Genomic DNA, 22723 nt, shown 5'->3' with positions numbered 1-22723 from the left:
CAATTTCTTGACATATAATACCTGTAAAATTGGGAGGCATCTATTGTCTCTACATATATCCAAAATCTCTGTGTTTTATTCTAGCATGTTTCTTGGAAACATATGTACAGATGATAGATGCTGCCTCCCAATCTTAGAGGCATTATATATCAAAGAGTTGAGCCCAAACCTAAACATACAAGCAGAGAACCTCAAGACCCTCCCAAGCATGCAACAAACTGCCACAAACCCAAGCATGCAACAAACCACCACAAACCCAAGCATGCAGCAAACCACCACAAACCCAAGTATGGGACAAAATGTTACAAACACAAGTATGGGACAAAATGCCACAAACACAAGTATGGGACAATGCCATAAAACCAAGAATGCGACATTTTGTCACACTCCGAAACTGGAGGCTCTCCCAAGCATTTGAAAACTGCCAATACCTGGTAACCTCTTATCCAGTAACCTCCCCCAGTGAAGACCAAGTATAAACACATACATACATATACCAAGGCTTTTTCCCCCTTCCAAGGGAGGTAGCCAAAAAGGGAAAGGCATAAAAACACTCCCACCCATTTCATCCCTAAATACACTCCACACCCCTCCCACCCTTCCTCTCATCTGAGCACCTCCTGGATGACGGGTCATCCCTGCACCCTGCCCACCGCCCTGGGTCAGAAGCAGTGTCGCAAGACACAGCACATCCACAGCAAGGCCGCTTCATTTAATCGGCGACCCCCCCTCTCTGTCCCCCTCTCTCTGTCCCCCTTTGCATATAAGGCGAGGACGGGGAGAAATCCCTTCGGGCTGCGTCACAATTTACTCACACATACTACCCCACCCCCACCCCCCCGCCCATTCCTCCTCGTGCAGTCACAACATCATCCATATACAACCATTCTCCACTCACCTCTGTCTTCCGTCCTCTCCCTTCCTTCTTCAACAGACATTCCCCACTTCCCCAAAGCCCCCTTCACCCCATCCATCCACCTCATCCTAGGACGTCCCCTCATGTTCACTCCCTCCAAATCTGCCTTCCATACCTCTTTTACTAGTCTTTCTTCACTCATTCTTTCCATGTGTCCAAACCATCCTAATATTCTTTCATCAATCCTATCTCCCAAATCCTTTTTCACCCCTGTTCTCCTCCTCACCTCCTCATTTCTCACTCTATCCAGCCTAGTAACCCCCACCATACTTCTCAGACACCTCATCTCAAACACATTCAAACTCCTTCTCTCTTCTTCTCTTATGTTCCACGTTTCTGCCCCATACAAAGACGCATAAAAAATATCACACCATTCATTGGAACATTTTTGCCTTAAACATAGAGAGAGAATATCCCAAGCTACTGAAGAAGTGTCTTGTAATCGAAATCATGATCTAGCAATAATGACTATCTATAGTGAAGTCATACACTTTTTAAAGGAAAATATACCCAGAGTCATATGGAAAATGCTCTTGAGAAAATAACAAGTATACAATTAATTATCACTCTCAGTGAGGTATGCATAAGATAAAATCTTCTGCCCATATATACCATTAACCACTTCCATACGGTGACACCTACGTAGGCGGCATGAGGAGCAAGTGGGTACTCGATGATGCCGACGTCGGCATCTTTATTATATTTATTGTAGTCATACCTACGTAATTTCCATTCTCTCTAAACTGGCTTCATCAATTTTCTATGGTTATCAAAATACACGGGTGAAAGAGAACGAACAATTGAGCACTGACTTTATTTTTTATAATGCGATAATTATGACGCAACGTCGCACGTTGGGCAGCTAATTCTGCCAGACGTGCGATGTGCCCCGGAGTGAAGAGGTTAAAGAATATATACACACATGCATGTGTGTGTATATGTATATATATATATATATATATATATATATATATATATATATATATATATACACACACACACATACACACACACACACATATGTATATATACAGTGGGGGACAAAAACTTAGGCGCCAGAGTAAAGATAATAAATTTCCTCAAATAATCTACATTATCAGGTACTTACCAGCTCTCTAGTACTTAGTTGGAAACCCCTTTCTCTTGATACATTCCTGGAGACCTTTAGGGACAGATGCTGCAAGATTTTGAAAGCCACACAGGGTCCATATTCTTCCAAATATCCTTGATGGCTACCTCTAGCTTGGGGATTGATGAAGTGTCGTGCTCACACAACTTATCTTTCATGAGCACCCAGAGGTTCTCAATTGAGTTTAAATCAGGCAAATTACCTGGCCAATATTTTATATACTCCGCATCATAGAATGCAAACCATTCCTTAATGAGTTTAGCAGTGTGGCATGGTGCACCATCCTGCATGAAGACATCGGTTTTGCACTGAATAAAATAGTCCTCCAAATGATCATTAAGTAGTTCAAAATATCGGTCCACATTCAGAGTTACACTTTTTGGTAGTATCACTAATGATCCCACACCATGATAGCCAAAAGCACTCCAAAACATCAGTGAATCAGGATGTTTTACAGTAGCATGTGAATTTTTAGTTCAAAGGATCACTGCCAGGATGACAGTACACTTTGCCAAGACAGTTCCCAGTAATGGTGAAAGTGGCGTTCATCACTCCACAACACATTTTTCCACTTTGTGATGATACTATTGGATAACTGCGCTTACATACATACATATACCAAAGACTTTTTCCCCCTTAAAAGGGAAGTAGCCAGAAAACAAAGGCATAAAATCCACTCCCACCCATTCCATCCCAATATACTGTACTCCTATTTACCACCCTCCCTTCCTCTTATCTTGGCTGCTCCTTGATGACAGGTCATCCCTGCATCTTGCCCACTGCCTTGGGTCAGCAGTGTCATAAGACAGCACATCCACAGCAAGGCCTCATCAAATCAGTGACCCCCCCCTCCGCCCTTTCCATCCCCTCATACAGAAAAAAAAGACAGGGAGAAATCCCACTGGGCTGCATCAAATTATTTTTTCACACGTACTCCTTCACCCACCATCCCCCACCCACTCCCTTTCATGCATCAAATCATCATCTATACACAACCATTCTCCATTCACCACTATCTTCTGTCTTCTGTCCTTCCTCAACATACATACCCCTCTTTCCCAATGCCCCTTTTACCCTATCTATCCATCTCATCCTTGGTCACTCCCTCATGTTCACTGCTTTCACATCTGCCTTCAACACCTCTCTTACTAATCTTGCTTCACTCATTCATTCCATGTGTCCAAACCATCTCAATACTCCTTCATCAACCCTATCTCCCAACTCCCTTTCCATCCCCGTTCTCATCCTCACCTCCCCGTTTCTCACTCTAACCAGCCTACTTTTCATGCATTTCATCTCAAACATATTCAAACTCCTCTCTTCCTATCTTATGTTCCATGTTTCTACTCCATACAGAAAATGCACTTACCTGTTATATTTATTTATAAAACTACTGGATATTTTATTAATATAGAACAAAGTACATGTTTTAATGTCCTGATTACCTTTACATTCTGCATCAAATTTAGTTTTATTATATGAGAAATATATGGATAGTCTTATTGTTGTTGTTGTTCCCTAGACTGTCTGTCCAAGCAGTCCCATCTCCTATATGTTGCACTTCACCGAAATGGATAGTCTTGTTGCATGTGCTGCATAGAGAATATTTCTTATTCAAGTTATATATAATGTAAATGTTCTTGTTTTCCAATTCTGTGATAGAAGCAGTGATGTACAAAAATAGAGGTAAATTTTCCATTTATTTTTGTATTTCAAATCTCGCTTTTTAACAGTGTACTCATCAATGTGGATATATGAAAACCACTAACTTTTGTTCTTTGAGAATCTTTGACAGGTATTTTTTTTGTCACGAAGTACTTCTATGGCATGTACTTGGACTAAAGTACATTGCAGAATTACTGCACTTATACTTGAAAACTATTGAGGTACTTAGACTTCAGTACAGTTACTTGTACTTGGAGCAACCCTGATATATATACAGTACATACATATATATATATATATATATATATATATATATATATATATATATATGAGGCCTGTTAGAAAAGTATCTGACTTTATTTATTTATTTTTTATCTATCTTATTTTTATTTATTTATTTATTATTTTTTTTTTTAAACCTGATGCATTTGAATCAAGCGTGCTTGCATGAGCCGACCTTGAACCTTGGTGCACATACGTGAATTTTTTCCTGCCTGTTGGTAGCGTCAGTTGCCAGCAAACAGCATTTGAATGAGGTAGTGTGTAGTGCGCTCGGCGGTTTTTCATTGCAAGGAAAATGACTGAACGACTGGAGCACCCAGGACTCGTCACCACTGATTATGGTATTCATGAAGTCAGGGTCACTGTTTGTGGAGTCCAGCATGTCCTGTGAGACTTCAACCGTCAGCAGCTTTGGCACGAATTTCGCCGCAGCTCTCATCATGGCCAAATCTTCTGTCACAATGGAATGTGCTGAAAAAGTGCTGATGCCCAACTCTTTCGCAATTTCTCGGATAGTCACATGACGGTCCCGCATCACCACAGTATTCACTTTTGCAATGACCTGGTCATTTCAGCATGTTGATGGCTGACCTGAGCGTGGCTCACTCTCCACCGTTGTGCGGCCATCTTTAAACCGGTTGTACCACTCTTTAATCTGTGTGATGCCCATAGCATTGTCACTGAAAACCATCTGAATCTTCTGAATGGTTTCCGCTTGGCTGTCGCCCTGTTTCTGGCAAAATTTGATACAGTAGTGCTGCTCCAGTCATTCCGTCATTTCCTTGCAATGAAAAACCACCGAGCACTACACAATGTCTCACGCAAATGCTGCTTGCCGGCAACTGATGCTATCAACAGGCAGGAAAAAATTCACGCATGCACATGAAGGTTCAAGGTTTTTGCAAAAATATATATATAAAATAAGTAAATAAATAAAGTCAGATACTTTTCTAACAGACCTCGTACATATATTTTGTGGTTGTATGATTGTATATATATATATATATATATATGTATGTTTGTATATATATATATATATATATATATATATATATATTTGTGTGTGTGTATTTTACCTAGTTGTATTATATGGCAAGGGGAGCTATGTTCATATTGACCTATCGTTGTATCTCTCAGCATCTAATTGGTTCTTAAATTCTTTGAATTCTTGTATGGTGTTTGCACACACTTTTGTTTCATCTAATTTGTTCCAGACACCTACCACTCTGTGGAATTTTTTTTTTTTTTTTTTTCAGATCTCTTCTATAACTAACCTTTTTGAGTTTCTTTTTATGCCCTCTTGTCTTTCTTTTATCCCACTCTCAAGGACTTCCCATGCCTTTCATGATTCTGTAAATAGCCAATAGATCTCCTCTTTCTCTTCTTTGTTCCAGGGTTGGTAATTCCAGTTTAGACAATCTTTGTATGTCAACTTTGAAAGTGTTGGGGGCCATCTTTGTCATTGCTCTTTGGACTCTTTTTGATTTCTTTCTATTCTTTTTTGTACTGGGTATCAATAGTGTTACGAATCTCACTCACACTTCTGACTCGTAACATACAGTAAGAATGAATGAATGAGTTTCCAAGACCCAATGCCTTTGGATAACTTAAAGAAAATTACAAGCTGCCATTCACTTTTTTGTATTGTGAAAAGTAAAAAAACACAGTTGGAAAGTTTAACACTATTCATTAAAGGTAATAGAATTACAAGAATGATTACAATCAAGGACATACAATTGAGTAATAAGTTTCAAATAAGTTTAGTAAACTGTATGCGCACTCATGCACTCGCAAGTGATGCCTTTCATCCAAAGTAAATAAGATATTTTAACCTTACATATATGGGAATATATGTGACACCTCCCTCTTTAAGGTTTTTTTTTTTTTTTTTTTTTCTTGAGGGACAATGCACTTAGTCTTGATAGGCAATTGGCTATCACATTGTCTTTCCCTCGTACATGGCAAAAGTCTAAATGATGCATCCTGCAAAAACAAACTCCACCGGTTAACCGGAGGTTCTTATCTTTAAACTTGTTAAGGCACTTCAAGGGATGGTGTTCTGTGAAAACTGTTACGTGGGCACCAACATGAACATACACAACAAAATAGTTAATTGTTAAGACGATTGGTGGCAGTTCCTTTTCAAAGGTATTGTGCTTTAACTGAGCCATGTTTAATTTATTACTAAAGTAACTAACGGGGTGGTCCCCCCCCCCTTTTTTTTTTACAAAACTGATTCACTCCAATGTTAATCACATCACAACCCAGGTAAAATGGCTCTGAGAAAATGTGGGACTTACAACACAGCGACAGTACACTAAAACACTTAGCTTGAACAAAAGTGGAGTTATAAGTCTCAGTCCACTAGAACTTTGTTTCTTCCTTAATGATAGCCACTCGTTGCGGGTTCACATGATACGGGGCTTGCTTGATGGGTGTCGCATTTTCCATATCCACGTCATTCCGCATCAGGTGGGTCCTCCCAGGGGCATCCCGAAAGCTCTCCTGGTATCGTCTCTGCAACCCCAGTAGAACCTCTCACTGCTCAGTCAAAAGATGACCCAGCTGGCCCACCACCTGTGGCCACACATCTAAATTCGCCTTCCACATTATCTCGAAGGTGGGGAAGGTCGAGTCCTCATCTTCCTCAGGCATGATGGAGATGGCACGCACACTACTGCCAGATGCACCCACATCACTCATGTCCCTCTCCTAGTACGCTTTCAACATACCGAGGTGACACAACTGCTGCTTCCATCTCCTATCAGGAGTGGCAACAACATAGTTCAGTTCCCTCACTCGTTTTGTTATGTCATATGGGTTGCTGAACCTTGCTCCTTGTTTTAAACTCTCACACTTTTGCCTTCCAGTCATAATTTTGTTTCACTCTTAAGCTCTTTAAGGTTTCTCTAGCTCTCTACCAACATGAGGTCAACCTACTCCTCACTGCCTCCATCGACTTTATCACTCTTGGAACACTGTTATATCCTGCAAAAGAATTCTCATGCCATAACTGCATAACTCCTTCCCTGTAGACTTTCGGTAACATTATTTGTCGCATTTGAGACCATACTGCGTCATAAGTAGGACAAGTACCATCCACCCACTTGCAGAATAGTACTCCCGAATCTAAGTAGTATTCCCCTGACAACTTACTCCCACTCACCACTCCTTCCTTCCTATCTCTCAAATCGGAGGCAACTCTCTGTAGGCCATGGGGGCTCATTGCCTCCACCTCCTTCTCTCCTACTCCCTGTAAGACACTGGGACCCTTTGTTTCTCCCTTCTCTCCCATTCTGTGTGAGTCACTGGGACTCTTTTTCTCCTTCTCTCCCATTCTGTGTGAGTTGCTGAGACTTATTTTCTTCTCCTTTCTTCTCCCCATTATGTGTGAGTCAGACTCTTTGCTTCTTTCTTCTCCCCCAGTCTGTGTTAGTCACTGAGACTCTTTGCCTCTCCTTCTTCTCTCCCATTCTCTGTGATTAACTTAGACTCTTTGCTTCTCCTTTCTTCTCTCCCATTCTCTGTGAGTCACTGAGACTCTTTTCCTTTCTTCTCTCCCATTGTGTGAGTCACTTAGACTCTTTTCCTTTCTTCTCTCCCATTCTGTGTGAGACACTTAGACTCCTTTCTTCTCTCCCATTCTGTGTGAGACACTTAGACTCCTTTCTTCTCTCCCATTTTGTAATTTTGTGCGAGTTACTTAGACTCTTTGCTTCTCCTTTCTTCTCTCCCATTCTGTGTGAGTTACTTAGACTCTTTTCTTCTCCTTCCTTCTCTCCCATTCTGTGTGAGTCATTTAGACTCTTTTCTTCTCCTTTCTTCTCTCCCATTCTGTGTGAGTCACTTAAACTCTTTTCTTCTCCTTTCTTCTCCTTTCTTCTCTACCATTTGGTGTGAGTCACTTAGACTCTTTGCTTCTCCTTTCTTAGCTCCCAAAAACAGACGAGTCAGGTCAGACACTTCCGACTTGCTGTCTTCCTCACAGAACAGGAACCTCAAGTCCACCTCTGTTTCAGCTTGGGTACTTTCACAAGGTATTTTTTTTTTTTTTTTTTTTTTTTTTTTTTCTCGGGATTCAGACTATCCCTACATTTAGGATTTCCACAGCCTTCCCCTCTCAAGACCTTTATTGGCCTCACTTGATCCTTAGACCCTTCTCTCTTCTCTCCCATGTGGGTGTGGGGCACATCTTCCCACCCCCTAATTCATTTCCTAGAATGACTTCAACTCCCTCCACTGGCAACTGATCTACTAGGCCCATCTTTGACTGTCCCTCATATAGAGGCAATTCCATATCTATCTTTACCAGTGGCACCCTCGCTAGGCCTCCTAGGGAGCCTATAACTGCTCTCCCTTTTGCTACGGGTTTTTCTACTAAACTACTCAACATTACTGATTAAAGGGCTCCTGAATCTCTTAGAATGGTTACTCCTTTTCTCTTCTCTCCCTTTATGGTGATTGTTCCTTGAAAAGGAATGGGTCGTAACCTCTCAAGTGAGGTTTCATCTCATCTTTTTACTTGCCATCTGTGGCAGCAATACTCATGAGGGCCACTATTTTGGTGGTCTCCTCTTTGTCCTCCTCCTCTCAGACTTTACCTTCTGTATGAGTGTCCCATCTATTTAATAATACTATGGGTTTAACCCTCTCTATTTCCCTTCTCCTATGCCAACAATCCCTCATCAGGTGGCCTACCCTTCCACAATAGCTACATGAAATGATCTGCAATGACTTACTATAGTCACCTTTCTTGACCTCTAGGGATTTCATAGGTCCACCTGAGGAGGTTGATTGTGGGATTCTTGGCTGTTCCTTTCTCCCCCTTGGAGTAACTGAGAATTTCCCTGCAGTAGGTTTAAGTATTTCATATTTATCTGCTAAGATTGCAGCCTCTTCCAACTTTGAGACTTCATTCTCTTGAAGGTACAAGAATACCTCTTTAGGGATGGATCTCAGATACTCTTCTATCAACATTAACTCGGGTAGTTTCCTATAATATCCATTTATGTTATGGGATCTTACCCATTGGCCCCATAACATTCTTTTCTCTCTACTAAATTCAACATGTGAGATATTAGATTGCTTCCTTAGATTCCTAAATTTTACCCTATAAACTTCAGGCACTAACTCACAGGCTCAGAGGATGACTGCTTCTATTTCATCATAATCCTTTGTGAATCTTCCAAAGCACCTTAACCCCTTCCATACGGTGCCGCACACGTAGACGTCATGAGGAGCAAGTGGATTCGCGACGCTGCCATATCGGCGTCTTGATTATATTTATTGTAGTCGCCCCTGTGTTTTTACATTCTCCCAAATGCGCCCTGAATCCCATTCTCTGTGGTTTTCAAAATTCGCGGGTGAAAGAGAGAACGATCGATATAAGCGGTGACTATATTTTATGATGCGAATATTATTACGTTACGTCATACGGCTGGCATTGGCTGCTGCCCGCGAGATTTAAGTCCCGTATTGAAGTGGTTAATGGTTTGCTTCTAAGGCTTGTTCGCAACAATGCAGGCCAATACTCCTTCGGCCACTGATAATCTTCCTCTATTCCTTCAAACATTCTAAAGTATCCACCTGAGATTCATCAAATTCAGGGAGCAATTTAGTGTTGTGTACTACATCAAAACTGAGCCTCCCATGCATGAATTGAGAGTCTGGTAGCACTCGTCTACTTTTTTGCAAGTTAACTTGAATTCTAAGGTTTCATTCTCTATTCTAGTCTTTTCAGTTTCTTCCCCCTTTACTTCAGCTTCTATCTTAGCTCTCTCAGTTTCTTCCTTTTTTATTTCAGCTTTTATCTTAGCTCTCTCAGTTTCTTCCTTTTTTACTTCAGCTACTACTTTAGCTATCTCTAACTTCAACCGTAATTCACTTAATTGAGATTCAGTGTTTCGAGATTCACCCTTATATCTTTTCTCTTCCACTTCTTCCTCACTTTCTGAAGTGACAGACACTCAATCTGTCCATCCTTCATCTCTCATTGCCCCACTTTCATCTCGATTAAGCACCATTTCTCCAACAATTCTCACCAATTCGGTTTTATTCACCTCATGGGTGTGCTCAACCCCTAGACTTTGTGCTATGAGTCTCAGTTCCTGGATCTCCTTAGTGGGTGGTTTGTGTACACTACAAACTCCCATACCTCCTCTGCGCTTGTCAACCTTGTTTTCTCACACTATTGATCTTATTTAACCACTTCACTCCGGGCCAAAATCTCGCGGGCAGCATTATCTGCCAGATGTACGATGTTGCATCATAATACTTGCATTATAAAAAATAAAGTCACCACTGTATAGATTGTTTTCTCTTTCACCCATGAGTTTTGATAACCATAGAAAATATGATGAAGCCAGTTTATAGAGTATGGGGGTCACGCAGGTACAACTACAATAAATATAATCAAGACGCCGACATTGGCATCCTCGCATACCCACTTGCTCCTCATGACGCCTACGTAGGCACCACTGTATGGAAGGGGTTAATACTAAAATTCTCATTGGTAATTCTTTCAATTTACCATTAAAATCCTGGCAAGGTCGCCAAATTACATGTTACAAATCTCCCTCACAATTCTGACTCATAACATATAGTAAGAATGAATGAATGAATGAGTTCCCAAGACCCCATGTCTTTGGATAACTTAACCACTTCCATACAGTGATACCTACGTAGGCGTCATGAGGAGCAAGTGGGTACGGAATGATGCCGACGTCTGTGTCTTGATCATATTTATTGTAGTCGTACCTATGTAACCTCCATTCTCTCTAAACTGGCTTCATCATATTTTCTATGGTTATCAAAATTCACGGGTGAAAGAGAACGAACGATTGAGCACTGACTTTATTTTTTATAATGTGATTATTATGACGCAACATTGCACGTCAGTCAGCTAATGCTGCCAGACGTGTGATGTGCCCCGGAGTGAAGAGGTTAAAGAAAATTACAAGGCTGCCATTCACTTTGTTGTATTGTGAAGAACCTGAACGAGGAGTGGGAGGGAGTGAAGGATAGAGTAGAGCTAGGAGTGGAGGAAGAATGGGGATGGTTCAAGGAGGGAGTCACAAAGTGTGCAAAGATGGTGTGTGGAACAAGAAGGATGGGAGGAAATAGAAGGAAGGGTAGTGAATGGTGGGATGAGGAAACAAAGAAAGTTGTAGAAGAGAAGAAGCGAGCTTCACAGATTGGTTACAAAATAGGACAAGGGAGTCATATGAGAGGTACAAAGAAAAGAAAAGAGAAGTAAAGCAAAAAAGGTAAAGGAGGCAAAGAGGAGAGCAGATGTGAAATGGGGTAAGAGTATGACAGAAAATTTTGAAATTAATAAAAAGATGTTTTGGAAAGAAATTAAGAGAGGAAGAGGAGGCGAATCAAGTAGAGAAGAAAAGGTAAAAGATGCAGATGGAGAGATGATAATGGAAGAGAAGGCAGTAAGGGGAAGATGGGTAGAGTATTTTAGAGAGTTACTAAATGTGAAGGAGGATAGGGAGGGAATAATAGTTGCAGTGGGAAGTGCTAGAAAATGACTGTGATGAGTGAGGAAAATGGAGGAGAAATAAGGAAGGATGAAGTGAAGGCAGTTATAAGATGATGAGAGCAGGTAAGGCACCTGGTCTGGATGGATGCCATGCAGAATGTCTGAAGAAAGGAGGTACAGTGAAGGTGGACTGGCTGGTGAGGTTATTTAACCCCTTCCATACGGTGCTGCACACGTAGGCGTCATGAGGAGCAAGTGGATTCGCGACGCTGCCATATCGGCGTCTTGATTATATTTATTGTAGTCGCCCCTGTGTTTTTACATTCTCCCAAATGCGCCCTTAATCCCATTCTCTGTGGTTTTCAAAATTCGCGGGTGAAAGAGAGAACGATCGATATAAGCGGCGACTATATTTTATGATGCGAATATTATTTCGTTACGTCGTACGGCTGGCATTGGCTGCTGCCCGCGAGATTTAAGTCCCGTATTGAAGTGGTTAATGTTTGTTGGAGAGAGGGTAGAGTGCCGGAGGACTGGAGGAGTGCCTGTATAGTTCCACTTTACAAGGGAAAATGGGACAAGTGTGAGTGTAGTAGTTTCAGAGGGATGTGTAGTTGGGAAGGCTTATGGGAGGATCTTGATTGAGAGGATTAGGAGAGGAACAGAGGGAGTGATTAGTGAGGAGCAGTGTGGATTTAGGACAGGTAGAGGTTGAATAGATCAGATTTTTGTGGTAAGACAGATATGTGAGAAAGCTATAGGAAAAGGTAATGATGTTTTTTGGGCTTTTATGGATCTGGAAAAGGCTTATGACAGGGTAGACAGGAAGGCACTGTGGGAGGTCTTGCAGATATATGGGATAGGAGGAAAGCTTCTAGGAGCTGTCAAGAGTTTTTATGAGAGTAGTAGAGCATGTGTCAGGATTAGAAATGGAGAGAGTGAGTGATTCGAGGTAAAGGTGGGACTTCGTCAGGGATGTGTAATGTCACCCTGGCTGTTCAACTTATACATGGATGGGGTGGTGTGAGAGGTAAATGCAAGGGTGGTGGGTCAGGGATTGGAGATGTTTGGAGAAAAGTGGGAAGTGAGCCAGTTGCTGTTTGCGGATGACACTGCTTGTAGCAGGATCAGAGGAGGGATTGAGGAAGTTGGTGACAGAGTTTGGGAAAGTGTGTGAAAGAAGAAAGTTAAAGATAAATGTGGGTAAATGTAAGGTGATGAGATGTACAAGGGGTGAAAGTGGCAGCAGACTGGAAGTGAGCATTAAGGGAGAGAGACTGGAGGAAGTGGATAGTTTTAGATACTTGGGTGCGAATGTGACAGGAAAAGGTGGAGTGGAGGTGGAGGTAGAATGTAGATTGAGAGAAGCGAGTAAATGCCTTGGTAGATTAAAAAGTGTAATGAGGAATAGTCATTTGGGAATGGATGCTAAGAGGAGACTATATGAAGGAGTGATTGTGCCAACAGCACTGTATGGGGCAGAAACATGGAACATAAGAGAGAAGGAGTTTGAATGTGTTTGAGATAAGGTGTCTGAGAAGTATGATGGGGGTTACTAAGATGGATAGAGTGAGAAATATGGAGGTGAGGAGGACACCAGGGGTGGTAAGGGAGCTTGGAGGTAGGGTTGATGAAAGAGTATTGGAATGGTTTGGACACGTGGAAAGAATGAGTGAAGAAAGACTAGTAAAAGAGGTATGGAAGGCAGATGTGGAGGGAGTGAACATGAGGGGGTGACCTAGGATGAGATGGATGGATGGGGTGAAAGGGGCTTTGGGGAAGAGGGAATGTCTGTTGAGAAAAGATGGGAGAGGACAGAAGACGGGTGAATGGAGAATGGTTGTATATGGATGATGTTGTGATGCATGAGGTGGAATGGATGGGGAGATAGGGGTGAGGTAGTATGTGTGAGAAAATTTTGATGCAGCCCAAAGGGATTTCTCCCCGTCTTTCTGCATGAGGGGACGGAGAGGGGGAGGGTCGCTGATTTAATGAAGCAGCCCTGCTGTGGATGTGCTGTGTCTTGCAACACTGCCTCTGACCCAGGGCAGTGGACAAGATGCAGGGATGACCCCTCATCCAGGAGGTGCCAAGATATGAGAGAGGGTAAAGGGTGGAGGGGAGTGGAGTGTATTAGGGATGGAATGGGTGGGAATGGTTTTTATGCCATTGTTTTTTGGCTACCTCCCTTGTAAGGGGGAAAAAGCCTTTGGTATATGTATATGTATGTGTTTATATTTTTCATCTTCTAACAATGAGCTTTTTGGCAGGTGTAAGGTTGCTGAGTAGAAGTTTTAAAGGCATTCTGAACTAGTTATCTCTCTTATTCTCCTAAACTTCTTTTGACCTGACTTGGTCATCCTCAGGGAGGGAGTTACAACAGGTGGTAGGTATACAGGTTTATATAATAGTTGTGCACAGAAACAGGTCACATTGCATGAGCTGTGATCCCTAACTCTGCATACCCAAAAGTAGCAAATGTTTATAAATCATAGTAGGAATCTTTATTGGTTTGTTTAGTTTTGTTGATTGCTTCAGAGTGTGGTTATGGGCATGAGTTGCATGTTGATGGATGGTTTCTCCATGCAGATGCTCATGGATTCGGCCATCTTGAGTTGGAGGGGGTAGTGCCCTGTGTAGATGATTCTAGTATTCTCATGTAGTGTTGGTCTGGTAAGGGTGGTGTTGTGCTTGTTCCCCGTATGTTTTTTGATGGTACCATTCTGGAGGTGGTCTTTTGGAGAGTCATGGAAGTTATGCCCACATATGAGGAAGTGCAGTACAGACACTGACAGGGCATTTAAACTTGTAGTCAACATTGATTTCCTGTAGTAGAGAGGTGCGAAGTTGGCAGTTGCTTTTCATTATCAGTGTTTGTTTGATTTGGAGGTTTTGCAGTAAATTACGAGTTAGATCTTGGTGTCTGGGTTGGTGAATTGGATGTCCAGTTATAGGAGATGATTCATTGTTGTACTTTTTTGTCTTCTTTGTAACCCATGTTCATGTGTCCTTGGTAGTATAGGTCCAGGATTGAGGGGTTGTGTGCTCTATTTACAAGTGGGTCAAGATGCATTGGTGGAGGTCCATGTGCTCCAATGGGAGAAGGCTCTGCTGATTAATGCAACGATGATGCTACATTTATAGTGCTCTGGGTATTCACTATTGCTGTTGAGACAGGAACTGAGGTTAGTCTTTTTTATGTATACTTTGGTCGTGAAGCAGTCAGATGTGCTCATGAGGATGCCAAGAAACAGGAGGGTACCATTGTCACTTTCTAGTTCAAAGATATAGTTCAGGGTTGAGTAGTTTTTTAATATTTGGGCAAGGTGGGTGACTTCTTGGGTGAATTTGACCTTTATAGAAATATTAGTTAAACTTTTAGGACTAATAGAATTTACAAAGATGGCAACCCCCTTCACACCATCAGTCAAACCCCTACAGTGACAAGCTCATCAAATGCTTAAGTTCTGTCATCACTCCCAATACTCCATCCACTGTTTGAGATCATCTCAAGAATTTTTTGCCATCCTGGAAACCTACCCATCAGGAACCCTAGCCTCATTAGATGTTGAAAACCTATACACCCACAAATCAATAGCTGAGACCAACAACCTCATTTACCAATGGATCTACCACCACCTGCATCCCTGCAGAAATCATCTGAGAACTCCTTGAGATTTGCACAGTGGTCTAGATGGGAAGATATATGTGCATATAGTTTAACAATGGGATACTTTTTTGGGCCTTTGCCACCATTTATTTGGGAACCACCGAGGAAATAATTTTTAGCAACCACTCTGACTTGCAGCCTTCCATCTTATGACCATTATGTTGATGACATTTTTGTAAAAATGTAAAACACACCCAAAAGACTTGTCATACCACTTCCAGAATGGTGCCATCAAAAAATATGTGGAAAATAAACACAACACCACCTTTACTAGACCAGCACTAAATGAGGACACCAGAATCATTTACAGAGTGCACAACCCCCACTGACTCAAGCATGGGAAAGTATCCATCAACATATAACTCGTGCTTATAACCACACTCCCAAGCAGTCGTTGAAAATAAACAATCTAGTAAAGACTCCTACAGTGATTCACAAACATTTACTACTGTTGGGTATGCATACTTAGGGATCACAACTCATGCAACACAGCCTCTCTCTGTGCACAACCAATATATAAACCTGTGTACTAACCACCTGTTGTAAATCCCTGAGGATGAGTGAGTCAGGTTGAAAAATATCTAGGAGAATAAAAGAGATAACTAGTTCAAAATGCCTGTCTGGGGTATTGGTCCCCATTTGGGGAATTGGTTGCATGTTATTGTGGCAACATAGCATGCAGTTGATACTTTAGGGTCTATATGGGGTGCCCCTATGGACCAGAGCCACACGTCATTTTGTCTGTGATAGAGGAAAACTCTGTTCATAGAGAAATAATGACACTTCTATACTAAGACTGCCCCTCCATTATGCTGCCCCCCAACACCTTGTTACTGTCCTGTACCATTTCTCTGAATATTCATTTCCTTTTTTCGCCTACCCCGTCGTGGCGGGAAGAGAATGCTACCACCAAGTCTTTTCACTTGAGTCGTAAAAGGCGACAAAAAATGGGACAGGGGACGGGATTAGGAGTCCTGGTACCTGTAGCCCCAAAGGGGACATTCCTAAAAAAAAAAAAAAAAAAAAGTAAATGCATAAGAGGGTCTGGGAGTTTTCCAACTATTACCCTAAGGTTTGGGTCTTTTAATGTGTGTGGATGTGGTACAGATGAGAGTAAAAGGGAAGAGAGAGGTATGTTTGTGAGAAGAAAAATGGATGTGCTGGCTTTGAGTAAAACTAAAATGAAAGGGAAGGGCAACTGTGAGTTTGGGAGTGTAGCTGGGAGGTACTCGGGAGTGAAGAGGGGACAAAGGAGAGAAGGGGTGGCTATACTAGTAAGTGAAGAGATAAGTAAGCAGGTAGTGGAGTGGAAGGTTTCATCAAGGTTGATGTGGATGAAGGTGAAGTTGGGAAGGGAGATGTGGGTTCTTGTAAGTGCGTATGGGCCTGGTAGTGAGAAGAGCATAGAAGAAATGGAGGCTTTTTGGGTAGATATAAACAAGAGCATAGATGGATTAGGAAGAAACATCAATGTAGTTGTATTGGGAGACCTTAATGCTAGGGTAGGAACTGAACCAATAGATGGAGTGATTGGAAAGTATGGAGTTCGAGGTAAAAATCGTAGTGGAGAATTGATGGTGGAGATGTGTCTTGAAAGAGAGTTGATAGCAAATACAGTGTTTAGGAAGAAAGTCAAGCATAAGTACACATGGGAGAGGGTGGTGGATGGAAGGGTGGCAGATAGAGTGTTAATGGACTACTGTATATAGTGGTGACCATGAGTATGGTAGGAAGAGTTAAGGATGTACAAGTATGGTAGGAAGAGTTAAGGATGTACATGTTCTAAGGGGAGAGAGTGGGGGAATATCAGATCATTATCTGCTGGAAGGTAAATTGAGTGGAAAATAGGTGGAAGAAGAGGAAAAGAGCAGAAGGTAGGGAGGTACTTAGAGTGAACTGCTTAAATGAGAGAAAAAAGGAGAATGAGTATAAGAAGCTGAAAGAGGAGTGGGAGGGAGTAAAGGATAGAGTAGAACTAGGAGTGGAGGAGGAATGGGGATGGTTCAAGGAGGGAGTCATAAGGTGTGAAAAGATGGTGTGTGGAACAAGGAGGGCTGGAGGAAATAGAAGGAAGGTTAGTGAGTGGTTGGATGAGGAAGCAAAGAAAGGTGTAGAAGAGAAGAAGCAGGCATTCATAGATTGGCTACAAATTAGGACAAGGGAATCTTATGAGAGGTACAAAGTAAAGAAAAGGGAAGTTAAGCATAAGATAAAGGAAGCAAAGAGGAGAGCAGATGTGAAATGTGGTAAGAGTATGATAGAAAATTTTGAAAGTAATAAAAAGATGTTTTGGAAGGAAATTAAAAGAGAGGAGGTGCATCAAGTAGAGAAGAAAAGGTAAAAGGTGCAGATGGAGAGATGATAATGGAAGAGAAGGCAGTGAGAGGAAGGTGGGCAGAGTATTTTAGGGAGTTGCTAAATATGAAGGAGGATAAGGAGGGAAAGGTAGTTGCAGTGGGAAGTGCTAAGAAAATGAGAGTGATGAGTGAGGAAAATGGAGGAGAAATAGGGAAGGATGAAGTCAAAGCAGCTGTTAAAATGATGAGAGCAAGGCACCTGGTCTGGATGGATGCCATGCAGAATGTCTAAAGAAAAGAGATACAGTTATGGTGGACTGGCTGGTGAGGTTATTTAATGTTTGTTTAAGAGAGGGTAGAGTGCCAGAGGACTGGAGGAGTGTCTGTATAGTTCTGCTTTACAAAGGAAAGGGGGACAAGTGTGAGTGTAGTAGTTTCAGAGGGATCAGCTTGTTGAGTGTAGTTGGGAAGGTTTATGGGAGGGTCTTGATTGAGAGGATTAGGAAAGGAACAGAGGGAGTAATTGGTGAGGAACAGTGTGGTTTTAGGACAGGTAGGAGATATGTAGATCAGATTTTTGTGGTAAGACAGATATGTGAGAAAGCTATAGGAAAAGGTAAGGATGTTTTTTGGGCTTTTATGGATCTGGAAAAGGCTTATGACAGGGTAGACAGGAAGGTACTGCAGATATATGGGATAGGAGGAAAGCTGATAACCCCTTCCATACGTGATGCTTACGTAATTGTCATGAGGAGCAAGTAGGCACGCGAGGATGCCGATGTCAGCGTCTTGATTATATTTATTGTAGTTGTACCTGTGTGACCCCCATACTCTGTAAACTGGCTTCATCATATTTTCTATGGTTATCAAAATTCACGGGTGAAAGAGAGAACGAGCAATACAGCGGTGACTTTATTTTTTATAATGCAAGTATTATGATGCAACATCGCATGTCTGGCAGCTAATGCTGCCCGCGAGATTTTGGCCTGGAGTGAAGGGATTAAGAGCAGTCAAGAGTTTTTATGAGAGTAGTAGAGCTTGCGTTAGGATTAGAAATGGAGAGTGAATGGTTTGAGGTAAAGGTGGGACTTCGTCAGGGGTGTGTTATGTCGCCCTGGATGTTCAATCTTTACATGGATGGGGTGGTGTGAGAGGTGAATGCAAGGGTAGTGGGTCAGGGGTTGGAAATGATTAAAGAAAATGGAGAAAAGTGGGAGGTGAGCCAGCTGTTGTTTGCTGATGACACTGCGCTTGTAGCGGAATCAGAGGAGGGATTGAGGAAGTTAGTGACAGAGTTTGAGAAGGTGTGTGAAAGAAGGAAGCTAAAGATAAATGTGGGCAAATGTAAGGTGATGAGATGTACAAGGGGAGAGAGTGACAGTAGGCTGGAAGTGAGCATTAAGGGTGAGAAACTGGAGGAAGTGGATAGTTTTAGATACTTGGGTGCGAATGTGACAGAAAAGGGAGAAGTGGGGGTGGAGGTAGAATGTAGATTGAGAGAAGCAAGTAAATGCCTTAGTAGATTAAAAAGTGTAATGAGAAATAGACATATGGGAATGGATGCTAAGAGGAGGTTATATGAAGGAGTGATTGTGCCAACAGCACTGTATGAGGCAGAAACATGGAACATGAGAGAGAAAGAGAGAAGGATTTTGAATGTGTTTGAGATGAGATGTCTGAGAAGTATGATAGGGGTTACTAGGCTAGATAGAGTGAGAAATGAGGAGGCGAGGAGGAGAACAGGGTTGGAAAGGGAGCTGGGAGATAGGGTTGATGAAAGAGTATTGGGATGGTTTGGACACATGGAAAGAATGAGTGAAGAAAGATTAGTAAAAGAAGTGTGGAAGGCAGAGGTGGAAGGAGTGAATATGAGGGGGCGTCCTAGGATGAGATGGATGGATGGGGTGAAAGGGGCTTTACAAAAGAGAGGAATGTCTGTAGAGGAAGGACAGAAGATAGGGGTGAATGGAGAAGGGTTGTGTATAGATGAGGCTGTGATGCATGAGGTGGAGTGGGTGTGGGGATGGGGGGGTGAGGAAGTATGTATGAGAAAAAATTTGACGCAGCCCAAAGGGATTTCTCCCCGTCTTCTCTTTTTCTGCATGAGGGGATGGAGAGGGGGGGGGTCGCCGAATTTATGAAGCAGCCTTGTTGTGGATGTGCTGAGGGTTCTGATGTAGAATTGTGTACATGCCATTTACATTTGGTTTTCTATGGGATTTCTTCTGATGGCAGTGCATTCAAGAAAAGTAAAGCAACCACCATGGGAGGTGTTTACTTAGGCTGGTTTCGAATTATGTTAGAGATCAGTTTACAGTGTATTGTAGGAATGGAGCACTGCCATAACTCAAGGGCCCTCTGTATTTGTGTTTAGGTTGTGATTATTTCAGTGATATTGTTTACCTAATTGTACTATACAGGAAAGGAGGAATGCTTGTTGAGTTCCAGCTCCCAACTCTTTAATTTATATACCTAGCCTCAAATTAGAGTACAGTTCAAACTTAGTGTACAGTATATTATTGATTTCCAATTATCATATTTAGATTCGAATTCATGTATTGTTTCAGCTTAGGCTATATCACCTTTTGAGCTATCCCAAGTATTTATGAATTTATATTGAACACTGTATTTCTTTACATCCTTTGGTGTCTGATTGATGTCTTATTTTGTTGGAGGAGGGTATGCTAATGTGAACTATGGTTATGGGTCAACCTTTGTGTCATGTGTTGTCTTCTCTTATCGTGGTGAAATCTGTGAATGAGGGAGTTGTTATTTGTTGTGTCAGTTTTGTTTCATGTGTAAGTGCTAATGTATTTTGTATTCTTGTAGGAAGTACAGCAGTTATCTGTGTTTGATAGCGAGTCCTTTTATGTATATCTGTAGTATTTAAGATACTTTTTAAGGTATTTTATTTAAGGTATTTAAGTTATTTTAAGGGTGAGTGGAGAATGGCTGTGTATGGATGATACTGTGATGCATGATAGGGAGTGGGTGTGGGATAGTGGGGTTTAGGGAGTGGTTATGTATTTACCTAGTTGTTACAGGATGAGAGCTATGCTCGTAGTGACCCATTTTCGTATCTCTCCACATCCAGTTTGTTCTTAAAATCTTGTATAGTTTTGGCACTCACTGTTTCCCTGTTTAGTTTGTTCCAGACATCAATCTCACTGTGTGGGAAGCTATTCTTCTTCAAATCAATTGTGTAACTCTCCTTCTTTAGCTTCTTCTTGTGTCCTTGTTTCTCTTCTGTCCCATTTTAATAAGTTGTCTCTATCAAGAACTTCCATCCCTTTCATAATTCTGTAGATGGTCAGCAAAGCACCTCTTTCTCCTCTCTGTTCCAGTGTTGATAGATGTAATATATCCAATCTTTGTCAAATTTGAGACTATGAGAGTGTAGGTGCCATTTTTGTTGCTGCTCTTTGAATTCTTTCTAATTTCCTTATGTTTTATTTTGTACTAGGTGCCCATAGTGTTGTAGCATACTCCAATTTAGGTCTTATCAGTGCAGCCACTATTTTCTTTATCATCTCTTTATCCATGTAGTCGAAGGCCACTTTCATGGATCTTAATAAGTTAAAAGTCTCTCCAACTAATTTATTGACATGTTTATCAGGTGTCAAGTCAGTGGAGATAATCACTCCCAGGTCCCTTTCTGAGTTGACTTTTTTGACTTCCTTGGTACCAATTTTATATTGACCCGATATTCTATTTTTGCTTTTTCCAAATTCCATTATACTACATTTCTTAATGTTAAAATTCACTTCACACCTCTGACTCCATTCCTATATTTTGTCTAGGTCTTCTTGTAGCGATCTGCAAACTTCTGTGCTTACTCTCTTGAGTAATTTGGCATCATCAGCAAAGAAGTTCATGTAACAATTTACTCTCTCATCCAAATCATTTATATATATGGCAAACATTAAAGGAGCCAATACAGAGTCTTGCAAGATGCCATTTATCACATCTTCCCAGTTCGAATTTTTGTCTCTAAGTACCACTCATTTTTCTCCCACTTAAGAAATCTTTCATCCACTCCAGTAGCTTACCTTGTATTCCTTCTATTATTTCAATTTTTCTTATTAGCTTTTTATGTGGTACTTTGTCAAAAACCTGCAAATCCAAGAAGGTGCAATCTGCCCAGCCATCTCTTTCTTGTATTATCTCTCTTAATCTTGAGTAAAAGCATATTAAGTTTGTGGTACATGATCTTCCACTTCTAAAGTCAAATTGTTTAGGGTTTGATATTTTATTCTCTTCCAAGTGTTTGATCCATTTGTTCCTGATAACCTTTTTGCATATTTTTGCTTCTGTGCTTGTAAAGGATACCAGTCTGAAGTCTGAAGGATCTTCTTTGTTTCCTTCTTTATATATAGGTTCGATGTTTGCATCTTTCCAATCTTGTAGTACCTTTCCTGCTTTGAGTGAGAAGTCTATTATCTTGTATAATTTGTCCATTAGTTCATCTGTACACTCTTTCAGTATCCAGTTTGCAATTCCATCCAGTCCATGTGATTTTCTAACATCTAGGTTTTTTATTTGGTCTCTTATTTCATTCTGTGTTACCTTTATATCTTTCATTTTAGGGGATGTTTCTCGTTGTCCATCTTCCCAAATTTGTGAGCTCTCAATTGTAAAAACAGTCCTGAAATGTCTGATCATAACTTCAGCCATTTCTGTGCCATCTACATATTCTTTATCTCCATGTAGTTTTATAATTTCATGTTTGTCTTTTAATTTATCATTTACATATCTGTAAAAGAGTTTAGGTTGATCCTTACATTTTTCTATAATGTCTTTTTCATAGTTTCTTTTTTCTTTCCTGCATATATTCACATATTCGGTCATACATACATATATATACCAAAGGTTTTTTCCCCTTACAAGGGAGGTAGCAAAAAAACAAAGGCACAAAAACCATTCCCACCCATTCCACCCCTAATACACTCCACTCCTCTCCACCCTCTACCCTTCCTCTCATCTTGGCACCTCCTGGATGACAGGTCATCCCTACATCTTGTCCACTGCCGTGGGTCAGAAGCAGTGTCGCAAGACACAGCATATCTACAGCAAGGCTGCTTCATTAAATCGGTGACGACCCCCCTCTCTGTACCCCCATGCAGAAAAGGAGAAGATGGGGAGAAATACCTTCAGGCTGTGTCAAATTTTTCTCACACATACTACCTCACCCCCCATCCCCCACCCATTCCACTTCATGCATCACAACATCATCCATATACAACCACTCTCCATTCACCCCTATCTTCTGTCCTCTCCC

At 41.4% G+C, this 22723-nt stretch overlaps 1 protein-coding gene across 1 annotated transcript in view; it reads left to right on the top strand.

Moving 5' to 3' along the window:
* The window catches only part of LOC143026604 (endoplasmic reticulum transmembrane helix translocase), a 148190-nt gene that overhangs the window by 42049 nt on the left and 83418 nt on the right, over positions 1-22723 (top strand). The gene's annotated exons all lie outside the window — the stretch shown is intronic.

Source organism: Oratosquilla oratoria, chromosome 6 (assembly GCF_046742065.1).
Source record: "Oratosquilla oratoria isolate Oo_2021 chromosome 6, ASM4674206v1, whole genome shotgun sequence".
Classification (NCBI taxonomy): Eukaryota; Metazoa; Arthropoda; class Malacostraca; order Stomatopoda; family Squillidae; genus Oratosquilla; species Oratosquilla oratoria.
This window is presented reverse-complemented; position numbering and strand designations above follow the sequence as displayed.